The sequence below is a fragment of the Alligator sinensis genome, unplaced genomic scaffold (assembly GCF_000455745.1).
Source record: "Alligator sinensis unplaced genomic scaffold, ASM45574v1 scaffold393_1, whole genome shotgun sequence".
Lineage (NCBI taxonomy): Eukaryota > Metazoa > Chordata > Crocodylia > Alligatoridae > Alligator > Alligator sinensis.
Window position 1 is genome coordinate 1,480,464 of NW_005842292.1, and position 12,192 is coordinate 1,492,655.

The 12,192-nt window shown below is 45.7% G+C and overlaps 1 protein-coding gene and 1 non-coding gene across 3 annotated transcripts in view; one reads left to right on the plus strand and one right to left on the minus strand.

The window, feature by feature from the left end:
- Positions 1–288: 288 nt before the first annotated feature.
- On the minus strand, positions 289–373 carry TRNAR-UCU. The gene is given in 2 exon segments: positions 289–324; positions 337–373. It is a non-coding gene; the product is annotated as a tRNA-Arg (tRNA).
- A 3,919-nt stretch (positions 374–4,292) lies between these two features.
- The window catches only part of BLK (BLK proto-oncogene, Src family tyrosine kinase), a 65,985-nt gene continuing 58,085 nt past the window's right edge, over positions 4,293–12,192 (plus strand). For both annotated transcript variants that reach the window (XM_025209510.1, XM_025209511.1), the window contains exon 1: positions 4,293–4,565. The gene's annotated coding sequence lies outside the window, so the exon portion shown is untranslated. The remainder of the gene's footprint in view (positions 4,566–12,192) is intronic.

Here is a 12,192-nt window from a genome sequence, read left to right on the forward strand (position 1 = left end):
ATGCCTCAGGTCCTCCAGGATGCTGCACAGGGGTAAAGCAATAGGGATACGATTCATAGACTGGAAGGGACCTCAGAAGATCATCAGGTCCAGCCCCCTGCACCAGGCAGGAAGACATCTGGGCTCAGGTGACCCTGACCAGGGGACTGTCCAGTCTCCTCTTGAAGATTGCCAGGGTAGGTGATTGCACCACTTCTGGAGGGAGCTTATTTCACAGTCTGGACACCCTAGCTGCAAAGTCATTTTTCCTAACGCTGAGCCTGAAACAGTCTTCCAGGAAAAATGCTTTGACTCTGGTGGGATTTGAACCCACAACCTTTGAATGGCACTTTACTATAGAAGTCCAACGTGCTGTCCATTGCACCACAGAGCCAGTTACGTAGATAAGCACCTCTCAGATGACCATTTAAGATGACCGCCCTCAATGGGCAATTATAGCAGTTTCTACTGAGATGATAATGCAGTCAAATGGCACAGTGATAGAGGCTAGTGTAAGGGAGGGTGCTCAAGGGAGAGGATTCTCCTTTCCTTTGCAGCTCTGGAGAGGGGCCAGTCATAACTTCCCTGGGACCTACATGCCCTGCTGATGGTCTCTTACCTGCTACAAGGCAGCAGTGGTTGGGGGGGAGGTGTGGGGGAGCTAGCCCTCCCTCCTTCTTGCATCCCCAAGTGCATTTGAACAACCCTTGCAATAGCAGATCACTGACAGTCCTCGTGTCCCTGCTTTACCTATGGCAGGTTAGGGTGCTTTTGGTGTCTTTGGGCAATATGCCTTCCAGCTGTGCAGCAGGGTTGACTGTGTACCTTTAGGAATAGATTAGACAAGAACTTGTAGAGGATGCCTCAGGCAGGGGGTTGGACTAGATCAACCTTTTTGGTAACAGGACCCATTTGCAAACATCAATTGCCAGTCCCAACCCAGTGCCTCTCATTCCTGACCCGCTGCCCCCAGTGTGTGGGGCAGGGGGAGGGTGTGTAAGATAGGGAGTGGGGAGGGAGTGTGGGGCAGGAAAAGCCACAGTTCCCCATGGTTGTCTCCTTTAAAGGAGAAGCCGTTTTTAAAGTTGGTCGGCACTTTTTGAAAGTTTGTTCGCCATGCTTTCATATATTCTGGCGACCCACTTTTGGGTCGTAATCCCTGGGTTGAGAAACACTGGACTGGGTGACCTCCTGAGGCCCCTTCCAGCCCTACTTTTCTATGAGTCTATGATTCTCCACACCAATGGGCATGGCGTGGAGCATCCCTACGTACTGGGATGCTCCACACCCACCAGCATCCCAGTATGTAGGGATCCCTTTCAACCGATTCAAGGCCAGGCAATCATCTGGTCTGACCTGTTCACTAGAAGATGTCCCGTCTTCCCTCAGCAAGTCCAACAGCCGTAGTCTGGCCAAATTAAATCTTAACGATGGGCCCATAGTCATGATGTGATTCAGAGCCTATCACTTCCCCTTGTGATTTGTCCATCCGCCAAGCTGTTCACATTCATGCCGTATCCCTAGTAAGACAAGGTGCTTTGGTTGAATCCGATACCTTTTATTAGACCAACTTAAATAGTTGGAAAACTGTATTTTTTTTAAGAAACAACCTACACCTCTGTATTCGTAGTTGGAATTTATCTGGCTTCAGCATCCAGCCATTGGCTTTTGCTTTGCCTTTCCCTGCTAGTCCTTGAAGCTGCAGGTATTTTCTCTCCCTGTTCAAATCATCTGACACTGAAAAGTGTGTGGTGACCCACAGCGGGACCCAAACCTTCCTTCCCTGCCTCTCCCCTTCCCCATCAATCCCATCCCTACCATCACACCCACCGCTGTTATTCATATAGGCTCTAGGAAGAGGCCGTTTTTTCGATCTCCATCCCAGGATGCGGTCTCCCAGGAGCTGTACCAATATTACCCAAAGTGGCTCCCTCCCATTCATATAGCCCTAGCCCAGGCGGAGCTAGAAGGGGAACAGAGCTCAAAGCCATAATGGGAGCTAGGCATTATTTTTCAACTGAAACCTTTTCCATGAAGAACATACATTTGGAAACAAGGATTTTTTTTTTAAATCTTTTTTTTGCATTTCGCCAAGTTGTTTGTTCCAAAAAAATGGGAAGAATACAATACATTTTAAAAAATTCAAAGCCGAGCATTTTAATTTTCCCATTGATTGGAAGAGATCTTTTAAATTGGGAAAACCCCTTCAAATGTATGTATTTATTTTTTAAAGAGAGACAATCAAATGTTCACCATTTCATTGTTTCCCTGCCTTTTGGATTTGATGGGAAAAAACGAAACATTTCCATCTTTGCTTCATAGTTTCATTGTTTTACCTTCCTCCAAAACAACATTTTTTTTCTCAGAATTTGCAAGGAAGCTAATAATTTCCTTACTTGCGCTGCTCCTTTCCTGGCCGCTTGCCCAGGCAGTCCCTTAACTAGCTCCCTTTCTTTCTGAATAGACGAGCTTGCTCTTTAAATATCAGCCCTCCCGTCCTCGCCAGCCAACTTTAACTTGTCAAGAAAACCAGGGAGCTAAGTGCCCAACGCTTACCAGGCCCTATATATCCAACTCCAAAGAGCAAGGAGACCTCCATGAACTTCGAGGTATGGTACAAAGAAACCAGGACCTCTTCTTCATACTCATGTTGCCTCAATGGAAAGAGGCTGAGGACAGCCAGAAACTCGGTGCATAAAAAAAGACGGAACATGTATTTTTGGAAATCTCATTTTTCATGAATCTAATTTAAGCAATAAAATAATCTCATTTTTCATTAATCTAATTTAAGCAATAAAATAATCGGTAAAATTTTGCAAGATTAGCACCTGCCACCCGGAAAAATCAGTGCAGGAGAAATTAGCTGAACTTCCCTGGATTTCTGTGGATTTACAAGCGAACCCAAGCAGCGCCGGGTGGTGCAATAGCTGCAAAGCAGGGGAAAATCATGTTTTTGGGTGTAAAGCAGATCCACATTACAAATTCAAAGCGCTAATAATAACCCTCGTGAAAGAAATTCAGGAGGTAAAAAGAAAACATGTTGGAGGAGTTTTAAATTACCGCGATAAAAAACGAATCGAAAACGATAAGGTCAGCTGACAACATGGACACGCAGATGCTGTTTAGCTAGCTTAATGGTGATTTTTGCCGCGTGGACACAGAAGTGCTACCAGCAGAGGTGTCACGTGGACAAGCGCCCATATAGGTCTCATATAGTTTGTGCTGCTGCAAACGGACAGAAAAGCCTGGCGAATGCAAGCACAAGAGGCTCATTTGGGCCATCACGTGAAAGCGGATGGGCTGCCGTAACCTGCATTGCTTGGGAACCTCGAAATAGCACATTGCAATGGTCTACCACCAGAAGACAAAGAAGCGCGCAGGAAGGATGTTGTGGGACCCAAAGGACAGTTACCCCGACTGCCCGGGCTGTCTTGATGTCCGTCTCAGGCTCGCCTCCTTTTCTCAGCCCTCCTGACTCGGGTTGGGAGAAAGCTTTTAGAAAATTTCCCCCCACACTCAAAATGCTATTTTGAATCAGCTGAAAGGCGTCGCAGTGAATCTAGAAACCAGCTTCAGCTAAACATAAAAGGGAGTGCTTTAAAAATCAACTTGTCTCATGTGGGAAACCAAACACGCCAAGTTTTTATTTAGAAATCCTGGTTTTGGGGAGTCTGAGCTTTAAAAAAAAAAAAAGCCCAGAAAAAGGTTGTTTTTATCTTTCTCAGAGGTTTGTCTCAGGCTCATTACTCTCACTTGCTCCCTTCTTCCCCATCTCCCCAACTGCCCCACTTTCATCCCCGTTCTTGACTCGCTGCTGAAATGCAGCCAGGTCTGGGGAGGAACAGGAAAGCTATTTCAAACTGTGCATCAGTCAAACTGTACCACAGCCTCAGATGGAAACTGAGAAAGAAATTCAGCATAACCTAGATGAATAGGGAGGGAGGTGGGGGAGGTATTGAGTTAGGCAGGATGTCTAGTTTTTTTTACACTGGCCAGAGAGAAACCACCTCAAATGCTAAATTTCCACTATAAATACCTCGGTCCCTCCTGCTGGCCAGAGAGCATGTACTTGTGGGATCGGGTGTAGAGTCACAAATGGGGCCAGGATGGAAAAAACAAACCCCCCAGACCTGATTGTCTTTTCATGTGCGTTCTTGTTTTGCAACAGAGCGCCTTTCATCTCCTGCCAGCGCTAGGCAGAGGGCAGCTGGGCACCGTCTACACGTGGGCACTTTCTTTTTTAGCCTCTGGAGCCCGTGCGGGTAACAGCTCTGCTGAGGTGGCTGCTGATCTAACATTAGCTCTAACCGAGCGGCGTGGCTCTTCTACCAGCCCCTAATTGCTATAAGTGTAACAACCCCGTCCGATTTGTCATTCAGCTGTTGTCGACAGGAAACCACTAACAGCAGTCAACTGACACAGCCAAGAATTTGGGTTTCTTCTCTCTCTCTCTGTGCTTTAAGGATTAAAACATATCCAGAAGAGCTTATGTGCTTAAGTACACACCCGGCAAAGGATTTCTCAACTCTGGATGACTGCTAGAATTTAAAGGGCTATGCTATAACCCGCCCAAGGAACAGACCGAGGTAAGTGCCTCCATGGGCCCATCTTTAAATATTGCTGCTCTTGCTTAGGCTCAGGTTGTACCTGTCTGAAAAGTAGCTCTAGGACCCGCGTCGTGAACAAAACGATTAGGGCAAGCTCGTCTGCTAGTCGATTAGCCTAACTCTGTCGACTGCAAGAGAACTATGCCGAACCTCTCGAAGAGATGGTCTCTTAACATGGGTGGCCACAGGTATTTAGGTGCATCTAGTAGGATTTTGCAAATGCCTATGTGAGTTGAGCACCTGGGTCACACAATCGGAGGTTTCTAGAGGGGTGGCTGGTTAATGAAGGTGGGTTTGGGAAATTTGCCAGGTGGCTGCTGGCAACCGGAGGGGTTTAGGATGGTGCGATTGCCACTCAAGTCAAAATGGTTTGGCAGCTTCTCTCTTGGGCTTGGATCTGTTCCTTAAAAGATGGACAGTCCCTTGGAAAGAGCCGGGCAATTCATTGCCTTCCCTCCCACCTGTGGGAAGCTAAAGGGAGGGGAAGGCTTGGATTCCTAGTACATAAGCAGTGACTGCTGCAGGGAAGGGCTGTGTGCGGTGCAGGGAAAGTGAGACCAAGCCCTTCATTGATCTGAAATGCAAGAGTCTGCAAGTGAGAGAGGAAATGTGGAAAATGCCCTGTTCATACCCAGTTCACTCTCCCTTTCAGCACCCACTCCCTGCCCCTGTGCAACAGGAGACCGGGCGAGGTGGACCTATGATCTGACCTAGGAAATGGCAACTCTTGTGTTGTTATGTTCATTCTCCAGTGCGCTGGGATGGGCAGAGGAGGAGAGGATGCTCCTGAGATGCCATTTTTCTGTCTTCACTCCCCCTCCCCCGGGAGGTTTGCATGATTTAGGGACATTTCTCTCATTTGGAAACCTTTTGTACTAAGGCCTGTCTTCCCCATTCTTAGTCTCTCATATTTAGTCTGGTTGGGGTTAACTTTAACTGTGGACAGAGTCTTTGGTGTGCTGGTGGCTTTGGACAGGGTGGTAGGAAATGCTGGGTAATAATCACTTCCCTTTTCAGGGAACCAGGACTCTGGGAATCTCTCCCTAACTCTTTGCAGGGGTCAGCTGTGACCATGATCCACCGCCAACCCAAACTTCTCTATCACTAAAGATTAGCTGAAATGTCCTGCATTTCCCTTACACACCTGTTTGATTTTGGCAGGAGTTCAAGGCATGAAGCACTGGCAGGACTCAACCTTGCATCTGCACACCAGCCATTTATGCCATGTGTTTTGTGTCTTTGTACCAAGAAACTAAGAGCAATTTTTCCTATCCAATCTTCCTTCAGGACTCTTGGGATCTTTAAAGCCCTTCTCTGCCCCTGGGAAACCTCGGTCAAGTTGATTAATGACACTGTGCCTCACAGTTTGCCCATCTGGGAAATGGGGATATTAATGCCTGCTTTGTGGGGTTACTGTTGGCTTAATGAATTAAAAGCACAGCTTATCACGATCGAATGCCCAGCGCTTACTTCTGTGCAGCAAACCCTAGCAGCTGCTTTATAACTTGGGAAGGGATGTCCTGAAATCAATTAGCAAGAAAAATAGACAGCTACACAGAAGTAACGGCAGCTGGATTAATACCGGGTTCACATTTGCCAACACGCTGTCAATACCCATCGGCATCACCGTGTCAGAGGCTATCCTTCGGCAGCAGATTTTGCAGTGATCTGCAGTCTGAAGGCTGGGCATTGTAGCATCCGTGGTATCCTAACTAGGGGCTTGACTGTGACAGTCTTGTGGTAACAACATAATCATTTCCATGCTAGCTTTTGAACTGGGTCAGTTCTAGTTTTATTCTGCAAAAACAAGGCTATTTCTGGCCATTGAGTTTGGAAGCTCAAGACCTGGTGGCTGAATTGCCTAGAAGCAAAAATAAAATAAAATAAAATAAAATAAAATAAAAAAGACTATGGAGCTGTTTGAGCCCAAATTCTCAAAAGGGACCATTGGTTTTGGGTACCTTTTGTTTTTTAGTTACCCTCAAACTGTGGGTCCTAGTGACTTTAACTTCTCAGCATCTCTGAAAATCAGCCTCCAGAGTGTCTTGGAGAGAGCAACCGAAAACCGAGGCAGGTCACATCTATTGCATCTTCCTGAAAATGTAGATCTGGGCCCCCATTTTTATCTAGCTGAAGTGCTCTTCTTCATTTATCTACCCACTTTCAATTCCCCAGTGGCACCCTTGAAAACACTGTCACCGGAAAGGCCACACAGTCCTAAGATATGTACAGAATAGGATCATTTAACAAAGCGGTTTTGCCCTGCAATGAGGAGCAGCTTCCAAAAGCGATGGACCTGCTATGTAAAATCAGCACGCAGCGACCAGGACCCCCGCACTTAAGTGATGAGCGAGGCAGAAATGCGTGTCCACAATAGTGCTGTGCTATTATTTGGTTCCACAAAACTCCCTTCTTCAGTCTTTCTTTCATTCTCAATGAAACGACGGCCCATTTTCCTTTTTTCCCAATTTTACATCCCATGAGATTCAGAGGATAGCTCGAGGATTGTGGCAAGTGCATGCACAAGGGTGAAGTGGACGTAGCTCCAGGCAGGCACTGGGGTTTACAGACAGGTCTGAATTTAAAAGATGGGAGTCTTGGAACGAATGGATTTATTCACAAATTGTAAGTCCCCCAAATAAGCCATGTATCTGATTTGGACAAGACAGAATGAAGAGCAAAAGGTTTTTCCATTAAGAATCACAGTCTTCACTTAAGAACCAGAACTCATGGTAAAAGTGGTATCTTTTATTAGATCCACTAGATCTTTGCAACAAAAATTCTTTAATTTTTAATTAAAAAAAATTAATTTTCATTCTTTAAAGAATTTTTTTGTTGTTGCAAAAATCAGGTTGCTCTATAAAGGATATCACCTCTCTCACGAGTCCTGATTCCTTTTGCCTCTAGACCAATACGGCCACAACCTGGATACCATGCCTCGTGTAAAACCCCCACCCCGATTTCGGATTGCAAATTTTCAGGGAAGTGGCCAGTGTTGCATGTGAATAATCAAGGTAACTCCTGCTCTTATGAATGTCACCATTAAACAGCCGTGCATTGATACATGGGATGGAGCAGGGTGGACGTCAACCCCTTGTTTGATGTTCCCAGAGTTTCTGCTCGCTGTTTCACGTGTGCAGCCTGCAGATTGAGCAGCAAAAATTAGAAACCATTAAAGAGAGATTCAATGAGAGTTTAAAAGCAGGGACCTGGAAATCCCCATCAAAAGCTTGACAAAGGACTGCGGTGTCTGATTCCCTCTATGAAGTTTGGAGGACATGGCTTGGCTACCACTCCTGAGCAGGCAGCCTGAGTCTCAAATCAGCACATAAGCCTCAGTGACTTGACACGGGATATTATTATGTGGCCAGACAACAATTAGGCCTTACACCAACAGCAACAGCTACATAAACAGGAACATAAACCAAATCCTGTACATTTTGTACTATGCAGAGGTGCCCAGCTAGCCCTCAGCATCCTACTTGACGTGCTGCTTTAGTGGTAGAGCAGAGCAAAGGGTGGCCTTTTTCTGGTTCAGTGGCTGAAATGGGGGGAAAAAATGTCTTTGGTCTAACTGACATGGAATTTTAATATTTCTTTTGAGAAAAAGGGAAAAAAGTCAACCAAAAGAAAATCATTATGATAAACCCACAATGTTTCACTTTACTTGCAACCAATTTGTTTCTGTTGAGTTGGGGTTATTTTAACCAGGTTTTCTAACTCTAAATTTAGATCTGTTTCACTGCTGCTTTGAAATGCCAAAAAATAATAATAATAATAAAAAACAAAGAATCAGAGAGTTTTGCTCCCAACGAAAGTGTTTGCCATTTCCAAATCAAAGCATTTTGTTTCACAAAGGACCAAGCATTTGATGTTGACATTTTAAAGACGTTCTCCTTGCTTTCTTTCCAGCCAAAACTATTCACAAATTTCAGTCTAATTGTAGTGGTTTCAGTCCAAAATGCAGGCAGAGTGGATATGCACCTTATAACCAGACAGGGATAGCATCTGCTTTCGTTCACTTCACCAAATTTAGTCCAAAATGCTGGTTTTTTGGGTGAATTTATTGTTTGTCAAATAAATGTCATCGTGAGCAAATCAGAATCCCTTCGGTAGGGTCAGAGACATGGGATCACTGATCAAAGAACAAAAAGAAAGTATTTGGAAATGAATGTTTACCCAAGTATAAGAGGAAAGAGCAAGCTGTGGGTGCTATATAGCTGGTAGCATTGAAGTTATGCCTGGGCCGTCTAGCTAGCTAGTTGAAGAATACCACGCTTTATCTGTAAATAATATATATTTGTTAACTGATTGGGAAGATGCATAAACCACCTGCTCAGAGCCTTCACCCAGTTGCGCCGCTTTAGTTACAAACCCGTGGGAATGCCCCTTAGTGTGTGCCAGAAGCACCGACGCTTGTGCACGTAGTCCGAGCCCACTCAGTTCCCAGGAGACAACCCAGCACGTTTCGTGACAGCGCCTCTCCATACAGAACAATTCATAAGGGGTGTTTAGTCAGGCTAAAGGGCAAAAATCAAGGATCCCAATATACCATTTGTGCAGGGAATTCAAAATGCAGTGAGAATCCTTCTGTTAGTGCAAACCGCTCTCTCCAACCTCAGTGCAACGAGTTGGCACGTCCGATGCAAACAATATGCAATGATCAGAGGAAGTGGAGACCTGATTTGAATGGAATGGAAGTAACTTGAGGGCCAAGACGTGTGGTGTCCTGCAAAATGCTTGAGAAATCAGCCTTGAACAGTGCAAAAAGCTGAGGGAGTTGCATTGAAAAGCAGAAGAGCTATGGCCAGTGCGTGGATAAAGTACTATAAGCGTGCCGGAAGGAGAAAGTACTAAAAGTGTGCTGGACACACAGAGAAGCACAAGTAGAAGAGAGCATCTTGGTTTCCATCTCATCTCTTCTGTTTTGCATATCGTGCTTTCTACTTCCAGTGACTGAGAAGTGCTGGAAGGAAAATACTGGGGGAGAGCTTCCATTGTCATTTGTGACACGATAAATTAATAATAACAAAACTGATCAGGAAGTTATTTTTGCTTTTAGGGGGAAAAAATGGATGAAAATGGTACGGTTGATAAAAAGCATGTTTATGCTCATGGAGATTTTCCTTTTTTGAGTTTTCCATGGAGGGGAAAAAACCACAAACCTAAACATTTTCGTTGTCACTCAACAAAAGCTGAAAATACTTGCTTTTCAATGAAAAGCTGCAAAAAAATGCCACAGAGATAGACATGGCCATAAACTTTTCAATTTAAATATTTCCAAGGGAAGTTTATGAGTGGCTCTAAAGAATGATGACTACAAGATCAGTGATGGTTGGGATGCCCTGCATTTGCAGGACAGGCTTAAGCGAGGTGGACACAGCCAGGAAACTCTGGGGCTATATCATTTGAGTGTAAATCCAGGACATAATGATTTTTTTTTCTGCCTTGTTGCATAATTTAGCATCTCTTTCTGGCTTTTGGCTTCACTATGATATCAGAGCTTTTGCCCCTACTGAGGACAAGACATGTCTGGGGCATACTTTTGCATTTAAGGAAAGTCCCAGGTGCTGTAGCACACCAGCAGAGGGTTGAACACAACCTCCAAGGCTCTCTAGTTCAATTCCCTGCACAAATGAAAGTGTCATTACTCCTAAAGCATCCCAGGGAAATGCCTGTCCAGGCCCCTCTGGAGAGCGGCCAATAATGGAGTTTCCACCACTTCCTTGGGCACCTTGGTCCAAAGGTAGTTTGCTCATATGCTCAGGATTAAATAAATTGCAAGATCTGGGGCCAACTTAGCAAGGACCATTGCTTTCTTCTCCCCTTTCTCTGCAGAACAGAGGGCAGTCCACTTCCCAGGGTCCCTGGGGTATGTTTCGCTTCATAAATCCCCTTGGCCCTCCCATGGGATTGGCAACATCCTTGGTCTCTCCTGCTCTCTTCCTGGGTCACTAGAGTTTTTGGAAAGCTTGGGATCTTTTGAGTGAAAGATCCCAAGTTTGTGGTAAGATGTTGGCGGTGCTTGTGGCTTGTGGTGTGGGGGGAGGCTAGCAGATGGCTTGGTAGGCTCGGTATTTCTTGCAAGGCCACCTGCAGTAGCAGGGGACTGGAAACGATGAGCCACGTGGTCCATTCAGGCCCAGTCTTCCATTGCTCCTAACTTGTGGAAGTGAATAGGAAATTTGCTACTGGACTCAAAAGGAACAGGATCATTTCCTAAGTGAAGATCCCACAGAAAATAGGATCTTTCTTGTGCGTGATGACACCGGATGACGCTGGCATGAGGCATGAATCGGGCTCTCTTTGCATTACCGCACTGTCAGCAAGCACATTTGGATGCAGGATTGCTCCCTAAAGTCTGTCTCCAGTCTTGCCTCCCGTGCCTTGCCACAGGCCACATTGATTTTAGACGAGTGCTGTTTGTGGATCCTGTTTTGGTCCCGGGGGCTTGCATTATTCCAACATGATTGAATGAGACATTGCAGTCAGATAAGGAAGATTGGCAGACGGGAGACTTAAACAGCTCGGAGCAAGGGAGGAAATATATCCAGGTGAGATCTGGAAAGAGGCAGTCAGTCAATGAAATAGAGAGAGAGAGATGCATTCACTCAGGTCCTTCTAAATCACTGATCATAGGGAGGAGAAACAGCTTCTTCTCAGTCCTCTGTGCTTACATATTGCCTTACATACTCGTCTTAATGTCTTCTGACTGCTGCAGTGTCAGCACCTTTGCACTGCCAAGAGCCAGGGCCTCCCTCGGGGCAAACTGGTGGAGCCCTGTTAACTGGAGAGGCCCTGCGCTGGCTCACCCCGACGGAGTATCTAGTCCTTCTTCACATTTAAACTTATCTTCAGTTTATGGGAACTAAAAGCGAACCTGACCCCAACCCCCCAACCTGACCACCATGAATGTTTGGGGAAGTTTGGATTCTCATTTGAGCACTTGAAAGTAACACTCATCTCTAGAGGCAGTCGTCTTCATTGGCCTGGCAGATAAAATTGCATAACCCCCACCAAAGCTACACGAGAAAAAGATCTCCACGCTGGCCATCACTGGAGAAGGAAAAGCCCTGGGCCAGGTCCTCCTCCAGTGTCAATGTCCAGATCAGGAGAGGGTGCAAACCAGAACGGCTCTGTGGATGGATTGGGGGTTGGGACAATGACCCAAAGGTCCCTTCCAGCACTATGATAATGCTGCTTTAAACTGTCTGGAGATCCAGGAGCATTTCCTTACGGTATCTCAGAAAAGGGGGGCTGTTTTTACCTCTCCTCTCATTTTTTCCTGTGATAACGGACCAGTCACTTTCCCCGCAGGAGGCTGCTTGCCTTGGCGACTGAGCAACATTTCCATATGCAATGTGAAAAGTGCCATACCCACCTTTCCATTCACCCAGAACGCCCCGGTCCCATCAGAAATGCTGCCGCAGCATTTTCATTCAAATCCGTCTTCCTAGCATCTTCCTTTTCCAACCTACAAGAAAAAAGGTTAATAACAAATCATAAGAATGTGCACTTAAAAAAAAAATACTTAAAATTGGCCCCTCTAGAAATGCATATCCCCAAACAGATCAGCTGTGTGACGACCCTGCTTCAGCCTTACAGG